This window comes from Pistacia vera, unplaced genomic scaffold, assembly GCF_008641045.1.
Source record: "Pistacia vera cultivar Batoury unplaced genomic scaffold, PisVer_v2 Contig578, whole genome shotgun sequence".
NCBI classification, from domain to species: domain Eukaryota; kingdom Viridiplantae; phylum Streptophyta; class Magnoliopsida; order Sapindales; family Anacardiaceae; genus Pistacia; species Pistacia vera.
In genome coordinates, this window is record NW_022196421.1 from 86,158 (window position 1) to 109,272 (window position 23,115).

Genomic DNA, 23,115 nt, shown 5'->3' on the forward strand with positions numbered 1-23,115 from the left:
CCTTTTGTAGTAACTAGTTAGTCCTAGGAATCCTCTTAGATCTTTCAATGTAATAGGTACTAGACATGAACTCATTGTCTCTACTTTGGATGGATCTGTTGCTACACCCCTCACCCACCCCCCCCCCCCCCCCCCCCCCGTGCACGCGCGCTAAATATAAGGTGTCCAAGATAAGCTATCTTGGTCTTTCCAAATTTGCACTTACATATTGGCAAATAGCTGCTACTCCACCAATATTTGAAAGGCTTGTTCTAGATGGCTCAAGTGGGATTTAGGGTCCTGACTGTAGATTAAGATGTCATCAAAGAAAACTAGAACAAAATTTCTCAGATAAGGCTAAAATATTTGGTTTATGAGGACTTGGAAGGTGGCAAGGACGTTAGTTAGGCCAAACAACATAACTAAAAATTTAAAATGGCTTGTGTGCGTCCTAAATGCTATCTTAGGGATGTCAACAGGTTCCATCCATATTTGATGGTAACCAGCCCTGAGATTCAGTTTACAAAAAATGGCTGTCCCATGGAACTCATCTAATAAGTCTTCAATTATCAGAATTGGGAACTTGTTCTTCATAGTCCTCTCATTAAGTTGTCACTAATCTATGCAAAATATCCAACTACCATCTTTCTTCTTGACTAAGAGATCTGGAAATGCAAAGAAGGTTCCTCATCCAGCCTAGCGGATCCATTGTTCATGCGGCAGTGCGATGCAGCTGAAAAGTCGTTGTTACTTGCTGCTTGCAAGCTCAAAAATCTTTCTTTTGCTCTCTTCCCTGTCTCCATTCTGATTAATTCGCTTTTTCCTTTGAAAAAGCGCTTGGTTTGCCCCTTGTTGTGTTTCATTTCGTGATTCTCCACTTCAATCTTCTGCGTTTTCTGGATAGTCAGGATTCAACATTGATTTTTGATTTCCATGGTTACTCCAGGTTTTGGGTGGTTGCAAGTAGATTGGATTGTTTCAAAATTCAACATTTCCCTAGTGATTTTCTCAATCTCTGTCTTTTAGAACTAAGGATGTTGATATGGCCTAACATTGACGGGCTAGACTCCTACTTTTAACGATATTTGATGGTTGTGTGTCCTAAAGAGGGATAACCCTTGGGTTTTGAGAATACACACTAGAATCTGTGAAGTAACTTCCCCAATCCCCATTGGAACTCATTGTCCTATTATGACCTTCCTGTGACTTTAGGTTCTCTGATGGTTAGTGAAAACAACTTCATTCTTATTCCATTCCATTTGTTTTTTACCAGCTTCTATAATCCTTTGCAACTCATCATCTTTAAGGAGGCTTTCTCTGTTATACCTTTTAATTTCACCAATTTCTCGAGTTTCTTAACTATCAAATGATTTTCCTCAAAATCAAATGTTATTGGTGTGCAGGTCTTCATCCAATCTACACCCAATATCATATCATAGTCTCCCAAATCTAATACCCTTTCATCAAACTGGAATTTATGCCCTTACATAGCCTATGTACAGCCCAAAAATTGGGCCTTCACCATTAGTTTTCTGCTATCAACTACCACAACAGTCATTGGAGAAACTTGCGTCATCTCCAACTTAAGGTCCTTCGTAATCTTGCCATCCACGAAGCTATGGATACTCCCACTATTAATCAGTATCAAAACCGACTTTCCTTTCATTTGCCCTTTGAGCTTGATGGTATTATCACTTACTCCCCCATCGATAGCATTCATAGATAACTTCATTCACCCTTCTTTTTCGTCATGATAGTCAATCCCTTCCTGTTCATAGCCTTTTTCCATCACTCCCTCTTCGTCTTCTACTATCAATTCTTCTAGTTCTTCTTGTAGGGCTATCAATTTCTTTGATTGACATTAGTGCCCTAGAAAATATCTGTCCCCACATTTGTAACAGCTCCTAGGGTTTTTCTTTGATCGAATTTTATTTGTGTTAGACCTACTAGATCCCATGAAGGAGGATTTTTGGCTTGAATGAGCAGATTTTATGCAGTTTGTGTTTGTGGAATTGGCGTGGTTTCCGTACTGTGGGGTAGAGTTGTTAGAAGAATGGAATCTAATGTTTGTAGAATTCGAGTAATTGGATTTTAGATAAGGCTGGTTATTTGAGTTGGTAGGAATGTGGGTGTTTGCATTGGTACTAAAATAGGGATTTTACTTGTGGTTATGGTTTAGGGCCTTAGCAGTCTCTTAAAGGAATATTTCTTGAATCTTGGCCTATTTAATGGCTTGATACAAATTGGTGGGCCTTATGAGCCTCATCATGAGCTTAATTTCACTTTTGAGGTCCCCAATGAAGCTAGATAGGAAATAAGACTCAGTCAAGTTAGGGTTTAGTCTCTCCATATGAAGTTTAAGTTCTTTAAATTTGGTTTGAAACTCCTCCACACTCCCTTTCTGTCGTAATGAGTTAAACATCTCAACTATATCCTCCATCCAATTATCCCCAAACCTATCATATAGGGCTTTCTCAAATTCCTCATATTCTATCACTCATTTTTCCTTACCCCAATTTTGAAACCACATCTCCGTTTTTCCAAATAAAAATAGAGAAGCTAATTCAAACTTCCTGCTATTACCCACCTCATAAATATGAAAATACCTCCTACATTTAATAACCCAAGTCCTAGGATCGTCTCCATCAAACATAGGAAAATCTACTTTGGGCAATAATTTGATCCAATAAGAAGATGTTTGAGTTGTGTCATTGCTATTAATATCATTGTATCCCTTAGGAGTTGGTAAAATTCCCTTGGATGATTCGACCTCAGAGTTAGATTCCTTACCTCGATGTAAATTTTAAACCATCTGTGTGAGATTGGCGAGGATCATTTGATTTTTAGCAAATGCTTTTTGCATTTCATTCCTCGTGCTCTACTGTTTAGATCGCAACTCTTCATACATCGACTAAGATTTTTGTTGGTCCTTCGTCATCGCTAATTGCTCCAATCTCATATCTTTGAACCTTCGGAGGTTCTCTCGCTGAATTGCCTCCAGCTATTGGAGCCTAAAGTCATTAACCTCTTCCAATTGGTTTTATATTAAATTTAATTGATCCTCCAGACCTTGCATCATCGACTCCTCTGTCAAAGCAGCCTTAGTGTTCCTCATGTTTTTACTAATCTAAGAGTCGAAGCCTAAGGTTCGTTTTGCTCTGATACGAAATTGTTATGACTAAAACCAGTCCTAAGAAATTAAGAGAAAAAGAGAGTAAAAAAGAAGAAGAAGGGAAAAGAAAGAAAAGGGAAAGAAAAATAGAGAGGAGAAGTCTAGAGAGTTTTTGTATTAATTCATTGATAATCCCTCCCTACAATTTTTGAGTATATATGGTGGTTTGCTAGTGACCATCTCTAACCAACTACAGTTGGCAATGTCTAAGGATCTAAAGAAGTATAACAAACTCTTTTAGAAATTATGAAAACATAGCAACCCAAAAAGCATAACTAATTTGCCTTTGCTGCCTTTTCCTTCCTTTTATACGTAACATATTTAAATAACATTAAGATCCAGGTATGAAATATTTGGGGTTTCAATTAATAGGTGGGCATTCATATCTATTTATGGAAGATGGAGTATAGAAGCATAGCTTGTCCCAATTAACAACAGACTAAATATCTTCCTTCTAACCATTTTTCACCAATAGCAAATACTAGAAAGAACAGTAGACATTTGAGGACAGTTAAATTTATCTGTTTGCGATCTGAAAACCATTTTCAAAAACTAAGATACACTTCATATTTTTAAAATCTAGAAATGATTTTGATAGTTCAAAAATTGTTTTCGGATAGAAGGATCAAGGAGATTTGTAACAGAGACTATTACTAAATCTTAGTAAACATCACTAGATTAGAGAAAGGTCATTTCAGTAAATTTAGACCAAAAAAAAAAAAAAAAGGCAAAGTTCAATCCACAATATCTAGAGAAAAGTAAATCAATAAATTAAGTCAATAATGTATCTATAACCAAATACAAGACATAGAAACAGGGAGAGAGAGATTTCAAACTTCCAAATCATGGTTCATTGAATACAAAAATCAATAAGATTTTTAGGATCTAGAGTATTGAACACCTCAAATGTGAAAGGTCTCACTTTAAAACTGTTTGCTGGATTCCAAACTTCCAAATCATGGTTTCATTGAATACAAAAATCAATAGGATTTTTAGGATCTAGAGTATTGAACACCTCAAATGTGAAAGGCCTCACTTCAACACTATTTGATGGCTTTGAAGGTCTTGTGAGTGAGACACATCTGTAGTAGCACTTCCTCTACTGCTACAAAATCTTTCCACGTTTCAGATTCCACATGTTAGAATCTCCAACTGCTTGAGTCTTGATTTTTGACATGGATTGAGCACATCAAGGAAGTCCTCTACTTCTTCGAGTTACATCCAAAATGGTCACAAGTACCAATCACTATGTCAATTCATTTTAAGTACACTAGCTAAAACAAGTTTGTTTATGGATTATATGACAAATAATGCAGATAACTAGAGTAACAACTAGTTCACATCAACATAAAAATACTACGAGATTGTAGAGTTTATATCAACAAAAATAACAGAATAAAAAGTTTTGATTATCAATTTATTAAGTGTACCTTCTTCTCTTGATTAATTAGTCAAATCTCATAGATTTGAGGTTAACTAATTCATTTGTTCCAAGTAGCTAGGTAAGCTTCAACTTTGTGGTCTTGACGAATCCTTCAAATGCATAATACCTGTTAATTGTGTAATGTTCCAATTCTGATCCCTACTTATTTCCTTCACTATGGCATTCCCCTAATCCATAAAGTAAATTTCTTATCTATTGAGATGGATATGGCATCTGCTTTGTCTATCCATATCTTCTTTGTGTATGTTGTAGCTTTCTCTCCAACACCTTCATATTTCTTTTGTCTTGGAATGATGCACACAAATGGTTCATTAGGAACATTGGTAAGGGCCAAATCTAAGACACACAGGATCAATAATCTTCATATTTATAGTCCAAAGTTGGTCCCTTTTCCATGAGATTTGGATTTTTCAAGTCAGCTGAAAAAGAAAAGGACAAAGAAGTTAATGTTCATATTAAACAAACTATAATCATCTACGAGCATTACATTAAAGTATAACATAAATTTTTTACCGTCCAAGTATAATTGTATCAACGCCTCAACTTTCAGACCCTTTCACATAATTCATTGAACAGTTCGAATACGAGGATCATCCCACCCATCAACCTTTCCATTTTGAACAAACCATAGAAGCTTACGCTTGCTGAGAAGTGTATAGACCATATTCAACCAGCTAAACTCATAAATGTGAACCTTATTTACTCCCATGTCCTCTTGAATTCTGATAGACCACCCATTAGAAAGGTCTATTAGTTGAAAGGCAAGAATGGGCATTAAAGGCAAGGAGTGTAAAAAGGCAGTGAGTATGGAGAGTGTGAGTGAGTTTGTTAAAAGAACATAAACGTGGTTAATATTTAGAGGATGGTTTTAATGTCAGTGAGTATAGAATAATTAATATATAGTAAAGAGAGAGAGAGTGAGGTGATTATCAAGTAAATTCTTCATAGGTCACTAAGAGAGGCTCCCCAACTCCTTGAATTGCTAGGAATCTGTCTGTTTGAGTGTTTTGCTTCTTCAATTATTATTTCAATCCTTTTATTAATACTAGTATAGTTCTTATTAGAGTGTTTATTTTGCTTGTTGTTGTTCTTGTGTGTATTGCGGTTGGTTTTTTGGTTCTATTTTATAGGAGGCTCCATCAAATTGGTATCAATGCTTGGCTAGGGAATGGTAAAATCTAAGATGGAGAACATAATGAATAATGTGGAGAAAGAAATGAAATTGGTGAAAGAGGACATGAGTTCAATGAAGACCAATTTGGGTAGCGTTAAAGAGTATCTGATAGAGATGCAAGAGTTAAAGCGAATGATGGAAGAAGAGATGAAAAACGATATTGGGAGAAGAAGAAGTTCTCATCATCCTTGGCAAATCCCAATTCTGGAGTTGATTGAGAACAGAGGCGAGAAAGTAATGAAGATACTAGAAAAGAGGATAAGAAATTCAGGAAGCTTGAGGTTCCAATTTTCAATGGAGAGGATCCATTTGGGTAAACATTTTGGGTAGATCGTTATTTTTCCATTAATCCGTATGAAGCATTAGATATGTTGGAAGTTGTCGCCGTGTGTTTGGAAGGAAGAGCCTTGAATTGGTACCAATGAGAAGAATCGCGAGAACCATTCAAGTCATGAAAGGATTTTAAGGCAGCTTAAATCGCCAGATTTCATCCGTCATTACAAGGCTCTGTGCACGAAACTCTAGTGGCATTGAAGCTGACATCAACAGTGACTGAGTATATGGAAGAATTTGAAGCTCATACGACGCCATTGAAAGAGTTGGGTGAGGAAATGTTAATGGGAGTTTTTGTCAATGGGCTTAAGGAAAAGATTAGAGCTGACTTGCAATTGATGAGGCCCAATTCCTTCAAGAGGTTATTAAGCAGGCCCATAAGGTGGAGGAAAAAAACTGGGTTCTAGAAAAATGCTAGCCCAAGTTCATTAAAGCCCAAGTTATAAGAGAGCCCTATTCTAGAGTATCTAGCAGCCTAGATTTAACCCGACCTATTTAGTGGCCCAACTCGTGAAAAAACCTAGAATCCTTCCACTATAAATTAGGGATGGGCATAAACTCGGCCTCATGAGGACCCACCCCAACCCGACCTAAACAGGGCGGAGTTTCCCCGAATCATTTGAGATTTGGGTTGGGACCGAGCCCAAAATTAGTCCCAAAATTCAGGGACAGGCCACTAGGCCAGGGCTGGGATAGGTCTTGCCCGGCCCCATTTTGTCCCCGCCCCAAAATCCCTAGTCCGGCCCAGCCCGGCACATATATATATAATTTTAATGATTAAAAATCAATCATATATATACCTATATTAATTTTAATATTTGAAAATCAATCATATATTATACAATAACAAATTATAATTGTGTAAGTATTATATAAAACCATATACAAATAGGTAATAAATAAAACTAGATTAAATATAATAAATCATTATTAATATTTGTAATACATAATGTATGTGTCTCTGTGTGTGTGTGTGTTTGTGTGTAATATACATTATACATAATATGTTAATGCTATGAAGCAAAAGCTGTACATTCGACATTATATATTATACATTTTACATTGTACATTATACATTACATATGGTATATAAGTATAATGTATATAACATATATATGTTATACATACATAATATGCCATTATCTATAACCATATGTTAATACAAAATATATATGTTATATATGTATAATACATCATTTGGTATTTTGATCGATTATAATAAATCAATAAATCATTATAATTTTTTTTTTTTTTTTTGTCCCTCATTGAATCATTATTTCAATTTTATTACTGAATTGCCCTTGTTATATTATGGTAGCTATTTATTTAGAATTTACTATAATATATATGGTAGTTATTTGTTAAAAAATTATTAAAACATATATGAATGATGTATCATATGTAATACATTATATATTAAAGAGACATTATAATATATATGGTATAATTTATTTAGAATTTATTATAATACATTATGTATTATGTATTATCATACATTATAATATATATAATGTTATGTATTATTTAGAATATTAATGAGACATTTTAATATATATGGTAATCTTTATATATAATTTATGATAATGCATTGTATATTACACATTATACAAAATATGTTATAAAACAAAAATTATACATTATACATAATATGTTATTATCCATAATCATAATATCATCTATTAATACTTATTACTTAATACAATAATACATAATATTATACTGTTAATATATAATATATTTATATATATATATAATGTATCATAATTATCATTTTGATATTTGGATTCATTATAATCATTAACCAAGGGCGGATCCAACACTTGTTGAGGGTAGGCATTTTAACAAAAAAATACTAATATGTATAATTTTTGGATTTTGGCTTATCCTAACAGAAATATTAATAGACAAAAATATTAATGTGTAATTAGTTTTTATTTTGGCCTATCCTAACAGAAATTTTTGGACTCGCTATTGATTATAATAAATCCATAAATCATTATAATTTTTTTTTAATCATTATAAATAAAGTCCTTGTGGACATTGTCCTTCAGCCTGGTCCACCTCGTCATCGTCAAACCTTCATCGGAATATCATTGCCTCTCGCTAATGCCGGCCTCCACATTTCATCAGTGGCTCTTTGCCTCTTCTTTCTCTGTGCCCTTTGCATCAAGATTCAAGAAAAATAGGTTTGTTTTCCTTTAAAGTTTCAAGCTTTCATCAATTTTGGTTCGTATGAGTGAAGATTTTATGTGCCATTTAGATTGATTGACTGAGTTTTGCACTGCAGTTATGCTTCAAGATTTTATGTGGGGTTTAGGGGTTTAGATTGATTGAGTTATGATTGAAGATTTTATGTGGGGTTTAAGGGTTTATATTGGTTCGTGTGATTGATGATTTTGCATTTGCAATTTTTGTTTGCACTTGCTAAGCAATTCACTTGTGCAAAGTGCAAACTGCACTGCAATTTGCTTTTGCATCAGCTATGCAGTTTACTTGTGCAAAGTGCAAACTACACTACACATCAAAGGTAATCAAAAAGAATTTTTGTTTCTTCTACATTAAAAATTAAAAAACCTATTGACATATGCTAGTTGTTAATGTTTATTTTTACTATTATGTTAGGCCTAGGGTAGGATGTGGTTCATCAATTTATGATGACAGTGATGTAGACGATCAGGTATTATAGATTTGTATTTTGTAATATATTCTTTTTCTTTCCTCTTCTTTATTCATTTGTATGATAGTTAAAATTTGTGTACATGTTACTTAAATATCATCTAATTTATATTTTTTACTTGTTTAGGAGGAAATCGAAGTAGTATAATTTTGATGATATGAATACTTTTGGTGAAAAGTTTTGGATTTCATATGTGACAAGTTTATTTCTCCATATTTTAGTTCAATTTAATATGGTTTAGATATTTTTTTTAGGTTTGTAATAATCTAAAATTTGTCTATAGGCTGTTTGTGGGCTGCACATGGAAATGGAATGTTAGGTGCTATCTGCTATGGTTTAGCCATCTGTATGTTACTCTATAATGTTGAATCTTGATAGTGTGATGTATTGAATCTACTGATGTGGATTGTGGGGGTCTTTTGGGAGTTTAGCAGCTCATGTTTTGAATCTTTTGATTATAAATCTGTCATTTATTGTAATATATTATCAATTTAGTATGATAGTCTTTATGTTTAATATGTACATTATAGATTTAATTTCTTTTTGGATGATATATTATAATTTGGAGAAAATGGTAATAAGACACAAAAACCCCGAATAGGCTACGAGCCAGGAATGGAGAATCCCCTTTGGCTTTCGAGCTGGGGCCAAAGACAGGGGTCCCTAGCCCCAGCCTAGCCGGTGCCCATCCCTACTCTACATCAACTCGACCATTGAAAAGAAGAGATAGAACGTCGAAGACAGGGGCTTCGAGCTTTAGAGGAGAAAATTTCTAGCGTCTTTCATAGGTCGATATCCGGTACAAGAGGGAAAAGGCACTTTGTTTTCAATGTACTTTGTTTTCAATGTGATGAAAATTCTGTCCCAATCACTACTGTAAGAGCAAGTCATTACATATTCTTTTGGTGTGGGAAGATGACGACTCTGAAAAAGGTGAACCCAATCCCGATGGTGATGAGATACCCAACCCAAAAGTTAATGCTTTGGCTCTATCTATGAATTCTATTGTGGGTCTAACTTCTGACAAAACCTTGAAGGTTAGGGGGGAAATCGAGAACACTGATGTGGTGGTGCTGGTTGATAGTGGGGTGTCCCATGATTTGGTGCATAGGTCAGGAATTCCGATTGGAAAAGGTAAGTTGTTTGGAGTAATGATTGGCAATGGGATCACGGTGAAGGGGTGTGTATGAAGGTTCAATTGGAGGTATAGGGAGTTAGAATTGTGCAAGATTTTTTCCCTTTTGAGTTAGGAGGTGTTGATGTCGTGTTGGATGCTACATGGCCGAGTTCATTAGGTGATGTGTGTGTCAATTGGAAGAAGTTGACAATGAAGTTTGAGGTGGATGGTGCAAGAGTTAGCCTACAGAGAGATCTCTGTTTGGTGAAGACAATGGTTTCCTTTAAGTCCATGTTACGATCAATTAATAACATTGGGGGAGGATACTTGGTGGATTTTTTTTCGATTGAGGGTAGCACAGTACCAAAAGGAGAGGATATAGATTTTGGATTTATAGCAGTTTTGGATCACTATACCCAAATGTTCAAGCAGCCATCCAAACTACCCCCACAATGTCCTCAAGACCATGCCATAACCCTTAAAAAGGGAGCCCAACCCCCTAACATTAGACCCTAAAGGTACCCCTATTTCCAAAAAAATGAAATTGAAAAGTTGGTGGAAGAGATGTTAGCAACAATAATTATCCAACCTAGTACTAACCTGTTCGCTAGCCCAGTGTTGTCAGTCAAGAAAAAAGACAAAAGTTGGAGGTTTTGTGTAGACTATAGGGCCATCAATGAAATAACCATCCCCAAAAAATTTCCCAACCCCATTATCGAAAAGTTGTTGGATGAATTGGCAGGGGTAACCATATACTCTAACTTGGATCTTAGATCGTGGTACCACCAAATTAGAGTCAAGGAGGACGACATTCCCAAAACAACATTTCAAACTGATGAGGAGCACTATGAGTTCCTCGTCATGCCTTTTGGCTTGACCAATGCCCCCTCCACATTTCACTCACTAATGAACACCATCTTTAAGCCAGTATAATTTTTTTTTTTTTTTTTTTTAATGTGATATTCTCATCTGCAGCCCTGATTTAGAGTCCCATTTAACACACCTCACACAGGCCCTTCGGATTTTGGAAGAGAACAACTTGGTAGTAAATAAGAAGAAATGTTCATTTGGGCAGCAGAAACTAGAGTACTTAGGCCACTTAATCTCGGCTAAAGGTGTAGAGTTCGACCCCCAGAAAATTGCAACTATGGTTTGTTGGCCAATTCCTACAAGTGTGAAAAGTTTACATGGATTTTTGGGGCTTATGGGGTGCTACCGAAGGTTCAGTAAAGGGTATGGCAGTATAGCCCAACCTCTCACTATGCTACTCAAGAAAGACTCCTTTCGTTGGAGTGGTTAGGCACAACAGGCCTTTGAAAAGTTTGGGGAGGCTATGACCTGTGTCCCGGTTTTAGCAACCCCTAATTTCGAGATTCCTTTTGAGGTGCAAACAAATGCATCGGGCCAAGGCATGGGGGAAATTTTAGTCCAAAAATCATGTGCCATAGCTAAGTTGAGTAAGGCATTTTCACCCCAAGCTAAACAAAAATCAATTTATGAGAGGGAGTTAATGGTTTTTGTCTTTGCGATGTACAAATGGAGTCCTTACTTATTGGGAAGGCAATTCATTATGAAAACTGATCAGAGAAGTCTACAATTCCTCAAGGATCAGTGGATTAAGACTCTGAAGCAGCAAAAAATGGTTGTCCAAGCTAATGGGTTTTTCGTTTGACATCCATTATTGGTCGAGAACCACCAATAAGGTGGCTAATGCCTTATCAAGAAGGGAGGAGGGACTAGAACTGAATTCTCTATCAGTTATCCAGTTTGCAGAATATGAGGACTTGGCCAATGAAGCTCAACAAGATCCCAAGCTTCAACACATTATCTAGGACCTAATTGTGGATCCAAATAGCCGACCTAATTACAAGCTTCGCCATGGTTGTTTATTGTACAAAGGCAAGTTAGTTTTGCCTAAGAGCTCACAGTTTATTCCTAAATTATTGACTAGGTTTCATTTTAGTCCAGCAGGGGTCATTCCGGATTCTTTCGGACATACAAAATGGTGGCAAATGTGGCTTATTGGATAGGCATTAAGCATGATGTTCAGAATTTGTGAAAACTTGTTCCATATGTCAAGTCAACAGGCATTCAACTCTGAAACCTATGGGGCTGGTTCAATCTCTTCCCATTCCGTCTGAAGTGTTTGATTATTTGATGATGGACTTCATTGGCAGCCTTACAAGGGCCAAGGGGTTTGATAGAATTTTGATGGTAGTGGATAGACTTACCAAATACAACAATTTCCTTCTCATATCCCATCCTTACAATGCCAAGGAGGTAGCCTTGGTTTTTATGAAGGAGATGGTGAACTTTATGACTTTCCTAAGTCCATAATTTCTTATTGAGATAGACTTTTTATAAGCCAATTTTGGCAAGAAATCTTTAGAGTTTCTGGGACAGTTTTGAAATTCAGTTCCGCATACCAACCCCAAACGGATGTCCAATTAGAAGTGGTGAATAGATGCTTAGAGGTATATCTGCACTATTTCTGTAGTTTACAGCCATGTCGGTGGCCAAATTGGTTGTCTTGGACTGAGTTTTGGTATAACATGACATATTATTGTTTGACCAAGATGACCCCTTTCAAGGCTTTATACGGTCGTAACCCACCGATCCTCCTTAAGCTCACCAATTGCCCCTCTCTATTGGAGGATGTAAACCATCAAATTATTGAACACAATGCCATCATCCAAGAACTCAAACACAACCTGGAAGTTGCACAAGTCCACATGAAAGAACATACGAACTACCACCAACAAGATATCCAATTTTCTCTAAGTGATCATGTTTACCTTAAGTTCCAACCTTACAAATTTAAGTCCCTAGCCAAGAAGTTGAATGAAAAACTTAGTCTAAGGTTTTATTAGCCCTTCCCAATGCTGGAAAAAATCAATCAGGTGACCTACAAGCTAGAACTACCCCTTACAGCCCGTATTCATCCCGTTTTTCATCTTTCACAGCTAAAGCACAGCTTGCATATTTCAATGCCCATTCAACCTCTACCCTTTTTTCTCATGGAAGATCTAGAACTCTAGCTTCAACCAATCGAGGTCCTAGTTGTGCAGATACTTCTTGATGGTTCCAAGGAGGTCTTAATCATTTGGCAAGATTTACCCTCTTTTGACGCTACGTGGGAACCTTTTAAGGTTATCAACACCCAATTTCCTCACTTCCACCTTGAGGACAAGGTGGCTCTTCAAGAGGGGGTGTAGATTTTAGTACGGAATTGAAAATAAAATGCAAAACAGAAAAGTATTTGAGAGGGAAGAAGCTTGAGCTAAAGAGCTAAAGAAAAGAGTAAGTATTATTAACTGAATAACTGATTACAAAACAAAACACTATGTTCTTATACAGCAGCTACAAAGTCTACAAAACGCCACCATTTAATCACAACTTATGAACTTTACAAAACGGTCCGACTAACACTAACACTATTTGTAATATTTACAAAAACACCCTTCTTATTCACTCTTATACTCAATATTCTCCCTTAAACCAAAGTACCTAACAATGACAAAATACTTCCTTATACTAACATTCCCTCTTAAGCCAAACATTCTTCAACTATGTTCATCTTCTTCTATTTTCATTTTTCTAGATTTTTAGAATCCTCAACACTTTATTGTACTTCGCTTCAGCTAACAAAGCTCCTAAAACTGTTTCAATTCTTAGTTACTTAGCAACCTGACTGCTGCCTTCATCATACTATCCAATTGCTAACCAACTTTACACACATTTATCAACATTCAGTAAACCAACTTTACACACATTTATCAATATTCAGCAAATTGCCAATTACTCAACAAATCAGCTACAAATCAACAATATGCAGTACTCAGTAGTAGAATAGGACTTGTCTTGCTCACATAATTTATGCACCACAAGCCTGCAAACAACTAAATGTAGCATTGATCAGTAAATCATGCTTGTAACAACCAAGAGTATAGCAATAATAAACTACTCATGCTGTGCATTATTAACACACTCAACACCTTCGTCAGTGGGAAGTTCAGATGTAACATTTAACTTCTCTTGTAACATAGCAAATCTAGAGGTAGAAAGATCCTTGGTTAATACATCCATAATCTGATATTCAGAAGCAATATACTATACATGTAACAAATTTTCGGTAACCAATTCCCTAACAAAGGGCACATCAATCTCAATGTGTTTTGTTCAGGCATGGAACACAAGATTGGAAGAGAGTGCTCTAGCACTCATGTTATCACACCAAATAATTGGAGTGTGACTGGTATTAGTGTCCAATTTTGTGAACAAATAGTGAATCCACACCAACTCAATGGCAGCTTGACTGAGTGATCTATACTTAGCTTTTATGGAAGACAATGATATTACCTTTTGTTTTCTAGAAGACCACTGAACCAAATTACCACTAAGGAACACATTGTAACCATTGATTAATCTCTTATCTATTTCATCTCCAACCCGATCAGTATTGACAAAAGCTTCTACAGTAAAGGGCAGTTTCTTAGTAAAGAGAATACCATGTTGTAGAGTGCCTTTAACATACCTTAGGACCCTTTTACAGGTTGTCCAATGAACTTCAATGGGTTGTTGTAAGAATTGACTAAGCTTGTTCACGACAAAGGCTAAATCTTGTCTGGACAAGGTTAAGTACTGTAGGCCACCAATGATGGTTCTATAGAGAGTAGGCTAATAAAAACCTTTACTATATTCTTTCCCAAGCTTGACTCCAATAGCCATAGGAGTAGAGCATGGTTTAGACTCTGCCATTCTTGCTTTTATTAGAAGATCCTAAGAATATTTGGTCTAAGTCAGAAGTAGACTAGTAGCATTTCATTTAACTTCAAATCTTATAAAGTATTTCACTTCCCCAAGAGCTTTAAGAGCAAATTTACTTTCCAAATTAGAAACCAAAGTACAAATGAGCTTAGCATTATTTCCTGTCATAAGTATATCATCTACATAAACTAGTAGATACATTAGCGTACATTCTTTTATATAGAAAAACAAACTCGCATCTAAAACTGAATTCTCAAAGGCCCAATCAATAAATGCAGATTTCGGTTTATCAAACCAAGCTCTCGGAGCTTGTTTGGGTTCATACAAAGCATTATTTAATCGACAAATGTGCTAAGGATTTTTCTTATTTGCTACAAAACTAGAGTAGCTTTTAAGGGGTAATGTAAACACTTTCTCCGTCAAGTTTTCATTCAAGAAAGCGTTATTGATATCCAATTGTTGAATGGTCCAATTTTGATGCATTGCCAAGGACAAGATAACTCTAATTGTTACTGCTTTGACTACCGGTGAGAAAGCATCAAAATAATCCACAGTAGGAGTCGGTCAGAAGCCCTTGGCAACCAACCTAGCTTTGTACTTCTAAATAGTACCATCTGAGTTCAATTTGGCTTCAAAAACCCATTTGCAACCTACCACATTCATTCCTTCTTTATAGGGAATAAGTTCCCATGTATTATTCTTCAATAAAGCCTGATATTTAGAGTCCATAGCTTGCTTCCACTCAGGACTAAGTAGGGCTTCTATGACAGATTTAGGTTTGGCCTAAAACTACTAGTCTTGGAAGAATGACAATGTTAGTCACTACAACTTGATAGGCAGTTAAATCAAGGTTTGGCCTAGAACTACCAGTCCTGGACCTAGTGAGCATGGAATGAGTATTCAATGCTGAATTAGAAGTACAAGGTAGTACAACTTCTGCTTGAATACCAAGGAAAGTTCTCTGTGAAGATGTTGATTGATGACATGTGTTAGATGGAGATGACAGACTACAATCAAATTGTTCTTTTCTTAAGGACTTAGAAGAATCTAACACAGCTGGTGAAATAACATTTGTAGGTAAAACACCATGTGAGACATCATGTCTTGGAGATTCAAAATCAAAATTAGTAGTTGGTAATGTCTTTGGGGAATCAGCAGGCCATGGATATTCTGGAATAGAATCAAAGGGGTTGTTAATGTTGAGAACGTAGAGGCCAGTTGTGGTAAAGTCCAAGGGGTAGCAAATGTATTCATAGAAAGGTCATTTTGTGAGGTCAAGTCAATAGATGTAAGGAAGGTAAAACCAGTTTTAAAGGGAAATTTTTCCTTATTAAACCTGATTTGCCTAACAATGTAAATTATGCATGTAGAAGCAAGATAGATTCACCCCTTATGGAAAAGACTATAACCAAGGAAAACACATTTTTCAGAGTGATAAGTAAGTTTATGTTTGTTGTAAGGTCTTAGGTAAGGGTAGCAGCTACATCCAAAGAATTTCAACTCAAGGTAATCAAGTTCTTGATTAAACAATGTGAAGTAAGGTGATGCAACTCAAGGACTGAAGTTGGTAGTCTATTGAACAAATAAGCTATTGTACTAAAGGTTGTCCACCAATGTTTCAAAGGCATACCAGCGTGAGCCAAGAGGGACAATCTATATGGACTTATGTTTTCCCTCAACTCTCCCATTTTGTTGGTGCAAACAAGGACATGAATGCCTAAACATAACTCCATTCTGCTGTAGATAACCAGTAAAAGTCATATATTCTCCTCCCCAATCAGTTTGTAGACATTTCAATTTATATCCTAACTATTTTTCTACAAAGCAATGGAACTACATAAATGTTGAATAAGCCTCATATTTAAGTTTCGGTGGGTAGATCCAAGTAAATCTACTAAAATCATCCACAAAGATGATATAATATCTGAAACCTTCCCTAGAATTAACTAGAGTTGGACCCCACAGATCTAAATACACCAGCTCTAAAGGGGCTTTGGCCTTAGAAGTAGAAGCAAGAAATTGACATTGTTGCAGTTTACCATATTGACATGATTCACAAAAGAAATTTTTATTTCTAGTTAAGGAATGTTTTACATTCATTTTGTTCAAAACAATATTGAGAGTTCTAACATTTGGGTATCCTAATCTTGCATGCGATAACATGAACAAATATGCACTTGTAGTTTTATTTAAATTCCTAGAAAAGTGACAATCAATAGAAAAACTAGCAGTAGCAACTTCTGTGGCAGGAGAAGTAGAAGTTTCTGATGACAATAGTGCAGTAGAGAGACAGGAGATAAAATCCAAGGGTGAGCTACCAATGTGTTTGAATTCGAGCTGATACAATTCATCCTTGACTATGCCTTGATGCAGAACATCTCTACTGTGTTTGTCCTTTACCAAGCAATGGTTATAATGAAACTCCACAATCACACTATTGTCCTTAGTAATTTGTGAAATACTAAGCAAATTCTTTGCAATTCTAAGCACACATAATACTTCCCTAAGATGAATAAGTCTATTTGCATCATAAGAGTGTATTAGCATCATACTTGAATGAGTGATGGGAATGTATTCCACATTACCAACCTGCACTTTAGAGCTTTTTGGATAAGCAGATTTGAGCACTAGATTTGATCCATCAGCTGTCATATGATTTGAGGCTCCAAAGTCCATATACCAAGACAAATCTTGAAGAGTCTGAGGTGTGCCAATAGCTTGGTAAGAAGCTACTGATGAAAGAGATGTTCATTGGTAGCTCTTGATAAGAGAACAGCAGAAGAATCAACAGTGGGATTATGTTGATAACCAGGACCAGAATGATGTTGATGATTTACTAGAGAAGGAAGGGGTACACTTGCACCTAAGTAATGAGGGTATTTTGGTGCTGCAGGAATAGAGTAATCATGGAAACCAGCGAGGGAATTATTTGAAACAGGGAAATTGGAACTGTTTGGTGTCTGGCTAGAAAAGTTATTATGCCTTGGTGTATAGTGATTGGCAAACAAAGCCTCAGCAAATTCAACAGGTCCTTCAACTAAGGTATTTAAAGAGGGAGCTTATGAATTATAGGCATTGGGCTGTGTTTGAGGATTATAGGAAGAGGGAACAAAACCCTGATATTCTTGATCAAATCTATGGTAACATTGTATGGCTTAGTGTTCTAGTTTGCCACACATTTAGCAAATTAACCTTGGCATAAAATAACCTCGACCTCTACCTCTGACTTTAATCATATTGTTATTAAACTAAAATGCTCCAGCATTAAAGGGTTGTGTATTAGGCAGGTAACCAAGTCTACTAAGGGTTGCTCCTTGATAGCTATTGTTTTCAAAATCAACATTACCTGCTATAGAATGAACAATACCAGGAGTAGGGACACCAATGTTGGGGTTATTCTGATAAGTAAAGCTAAGAGCAGGAGCTAGAAAATTTTGTACTAGAATTTTGAGACTAGGTGAACCATTAAGCAAATGTGATGCATATGAGTAAGCATTCTCTTGTTTTGAGGCAAAAAGAGCAGAATTAAAGTGGTCGTGGAAATGTGACATAGCATTGTGCTAATGTTCTAACCTCATTTCATGCTTATGAAGCATGAATTAAGCATCTTGAATGCTTGCATTACTACTATTGTAAGTCTGATTTGTGACCACTGCATCATATTCTAGTCCTAAACCATCCAGAATATACAACAGCAATCCTCATCTCCAAGATTAACACCACTAGCCACTAACTCATCTCCTAGCTCTTTCATCTCCTAGCTCTTTCATCTTTAGCACATACTCATTAACACTCAGATCACCTTTCTTAGTGGTTTGTAACAAATTTCTAAGATGTAGGGTTCTGGCTTTAGAATAGGATTGACAATGTAACTCCACGGTGTTCCAAATTTCATATGAACTGGTACACTTAGCAACATGTCTAAACATGAATTCAGAAATTAAAGATAAAAGCCAACTTACTAAAAATTGATCTGTCTTTTTCCAATTAAAATGCTTAGGGTTCTTTTACTAATTCCTTAGATTCAATAGATTTTCCAACTCAAAATATAGGTGGATAGATATTCTCACCGGTAATGAAACCATGTTCATGAGATGCTAGAGCTAAAAAAATTTGAGATCGTCAGTGACTGTAGTTCCTCTCCACAAGCTTCACTGAAATCGTGGGAAGTGTTGCATGCATAGTTGAACTGTTTGCATTTGCACATCCAGCTTGTTCAATTTTTGGTTTCGAAGTGAAATTGGAAGATCCAGGATTCAATTGAGCCATTGACGCTTGTCTATAGCTCTGATACCATATAGATTTTAGTATGGAATTGAAAATAAAATGCAAAACTAAAAAGTATTTGTGAGGGAAAAGGCTCAAGCTAAAGAGCTAAAGAAAAAAGTATGTACTATTAACTGAATAACTAACTTACAAAACAGAACACTCTATTTTATATAGCAGTACAAAATCTACAAAACGCCACCATTTAATCACAACTTTTGAACTTTATAAAACAGACCCTATTAACACTAACAATATTTGTAATCTTTACAAAAACACCCTTCTCATTCACTCTTATACTCACTATTTCTCCCTTAAACCAAAGTACTTAACAAGGACACAATACTTCCTTATAATAACAGGGGGGGTATTGATAGACCACCCATTAGCAAGGTCTATAAGTTGAAAGGCAAGAATAGGTGTTAAGGGCAAGGAGTGTGAAGAGGTCGTGAGTGTGGAGAGTGTGAGTGAGTTTGTTAAAAGAATATACACGTGGCTAATATTTAGAGGATGGTTTTGATGTCAGTGAGTATAGAATAATTAGTATATAGTAAAGAGAGATAGAGAGTGAGGTGATTATCAAGTTAATTCTTCATAGGTCATTAAGGGCGGCTCCCCAGCTTCTTCAATTGTTATTTCAATTCTTTATTAATACTGATACAGTTCTTATTAGAGTGTGTATTTTGCTTGCTGTTGTTCTTGTGTGTATTGCGGTTGGTTTTTTGGTTCTATTGTACAGGTGGCTCCATCGAATTCTATGATATTGAGCATTGCGGTCATGATACTCGCTAGATCAAGGTGCGTGTTTTATTCCTCCTTTAGCATCAACAAAAGACATACAAAATATTATCTTTGGGTATAACTTGTACTTTGACCAATGTGATGGTGGGGAAGTGGACTGCAACGATAATAGACTGGATCTGGAAGAGATTTGTTAGGGTCTTGCATGTGTAACTTCCCATGAAGGCAGCACTGCAAACCCCTTTCAGATCCCGAAATCATTTCCTTCAAAATTTCATCAACACTGTCACTCCTACATTTTGATTGAATCCCATCCATCCTTATTTCTGCATTTGCTCACGTGGTGTATCATCAACATAAGCCTTGCCCTGTCGAATCAAATTCTCAGCCATTTCCATCAACTCTGGGAAATAACCTGAAGCATAGGTAACTTCTTCATACTTGATTCCCAATGTCTCAATGTCTTTCAAAAGATTATCAACAAATTCATTGCTTTCTTTTGGAGGTTTGTATTATCAAAACTTACAATCACCTGACCTTGGTACCTCTGGGCAAAGACTGATTTAATATTGCTGCTTTTGAGTGCCCAATGTGAAGATAACCACTTGGTTCTGGTGCAAAGCACAAACGCACCTTACCAATTTCAGCATCAGGAAGATCTACTTCAAAAGACGAACGGCTGCCTGCTTTTCCCTTCTCAGAAACATCTGCATTCACTTATTGTTGATTGACACCTCTTTTACCAACATACATGGCTGTGACTTCATTCAAGGAGTCACTATATTCTGTGGCTACAGAGTTGAACCACCTTACCGGGTTCTGGTACTTTTTTTATTTCCTTAAACTTTCCCATCTTTGCCCAGTTCCTGCAAAGTATAAAAGAATTAAGCATCTATGAAGAGACATGATATAAAACTTTAGAAGTTAGAAAAGAAAAATCTGAAACATTTACCAGCAAGAGTGGACCAGATTGCTATATCTGCTATTGACAAACAATCACCAACCACAAAGTAAGCTTCTCAAGATAGTAGTCCACGTAACTACATGCATTCTCAAGTTTACAAAGATAAACTTAAATTTGCATAACAAATACAACTAAACGTGAATTTTCATAACAAAAGATACCAAAAAAGAACCATAAATATAAAAGAAATTTACACTGTCAAACTCAATTTTTTATAACAAATACAATTCCAGGTTAGAGAGGGAGTAAAGAAACAGACTAAAGATAATTACCTCGCCAGATTCGTATGCTTTCTGCCCATACAAATTGGCAACTCAACCAATGTATCGAAGAAGAACATATGTGTCATGCAATTTCAACCTAGAATCGGGAATATTTTCCATACTCATACACCAATGCGCAATACAAAAAAAAAAGTAAAAAGATCAAGCTACTAAACAGATTACCCCATACCAAACAAAAATTAAAATTGTTCCTTCATAAATCACAATCATGAATCGGAGATTAAGCAACATATGAAGAACCAAAACAAACAGAGACATATCAAGAAGGAAAAAAAAAAACTACCCATTAGAGAAGTGGAAAGTAGGAGCAGAGCCAGAATTCTCAGTCGGTAAAGAGACGCCGGCAAGTTTCGCAACAGAAATAACCGATAGCGGTGGGTTATCGGCGGCAAACGATAGTTTGATCTCCATAATTATTAGTAACCTAGGGTTTTCCGAACAATAAAAATTCAGAAAACGCCGAGTAAGAACTGAACTATACCAACTCCAAATTCAAATCTCACCTCAAAATCCAGAGCAGAAACCGCCGAAGAGGAGATATTAAAGCTCTTAATCCCGAAGCAGAGTGAACTATCTACACTATTACGACTCCAGCAGTAAGTCGAACTCGAACGCGAAATCGAATGCGAAATCGAAATCGGAGGTGAAATCGAAATCTAAGTCAGAATCGGAATCGAATGCACAGTTTACTGAGAACAGGAGGAGGAGATCGTTGCCGGAGTTCGTGTGACGAAGATGGGTGGTTTAGGCGGGAAAGGGTTTTGAAGTAGAATATTTAATAAAGTTTTAATTTTGTTTTTTTTTTAATTTTTTTATCAAATTTTAATTTATTTTCTTAATCCGTTCCGAGGTTTAATCAAATTACAATTTTTTTCTTTTAATATTTTAGAAACAACATAAATCCCTCGGATTTATTTCATTTTCCCCTTGCTTTGGTATAATTTATTCATTTTATTCAGAAAATATTAAAATTATTTTTATGACAATCGATATTTATACATATCTGCCTAATATTAAATGGGATGAAAAACATGATTCATTTTATTAATATTAAATTTAAAATTGGTAAAATAATATATCTTACATACTATGGTTAGACTTAATTTTATATGTGACAATGTTTTTAAATTTTCACATAGCAAAATAACCTTATAATTATACCATATTTTTAAATTGTATTAAAGTTTAGGCCTTATATAATAATATTATAAAGTAAATTAAAAAGGCATATATAGAAATTGGCTATGAGATAATTTGAGAGTTAATTTTTTTGTTTGCAAGTAAGAATTTTTAACAGAATAGGTGCATGTGTATAAAATCATTTATGGATTACGTAGCTTGATTGATCGGACCACGGGCATACAATTTTTCAATTTTAATGATAATTTATGGACTAGAATCAATATTTCTAATCGCAGATGCAAAATACAATAGGGGACTAAATGTCGTGTAAATCATTACATAAAATACGAGCTTAATTAAGAGTTTTATTATGTTAATTCACAAAAACAATAAGAGCCTGAACTTCCTTTTTTCACGATCGCAATGTTCTTTCGACAGTCAGCAATTATCTTCTCCTAATTATTGAAAATTTTGAAATCGAAAAAATTGTATACAGGCTTAAAGGTTTTAGTGATTCTGATTTTATAAGTTATGTATAATTTTAAGTCAGAAATTGTATTACAAAGCTAAGAGATATGACATAGGATCGTATTAGACTAATATAAAATTTGATCATCACCTAGCTACTAGTTTAAATTTTTAAGTGGAATGGCAACTTAAAATAGAATTAAATGTCTAAAGTTCGAATTCCTACAACCAGTTGGATAAAAGAGAATGAAAAAAATTTCAAGTTCCGTGCATTAATAAAATAAAACATTTATTTATTTGTATTCAATAACTAAAAATAAATAAAAACAATGATTTCAAGTCAATTATATATAGTCACAATGCTTAATTTAAGAGTTCTTTAGTTCAATCCCAAGCTGCAGATTCTTACGGCCGGAACTATTAATCCCACTACATTAGGATTAATTTTGGGATTTGGGATTGCTAGTCCAATACTGCAATCCCTTAGAAAGACACCAAAAGGGCTGGGACAAAAATTATTTAAAATAGTCCCATCTTACTTTGTCCTATTCCCAAACATAACCTTAATTTACTTGATATTTCTATGACGATATCTTCGGTAAATCTC

The 23,115-nt window shown here is 35.4% G+C and overlaps 1 pseudogene; it reads right to left on the reverse strand.

Moving 5' to 3' along the window:
* Positions 1-4,115: 4,115 nt before the first annotated feature.
* On the reverse strand, positions 4,116-21,329 carry LOC116109313 (annotated as a pseudogene).
* Between the last annotated feature and the right edge of the window lie 1,786 nt (positions 21,330-23,115).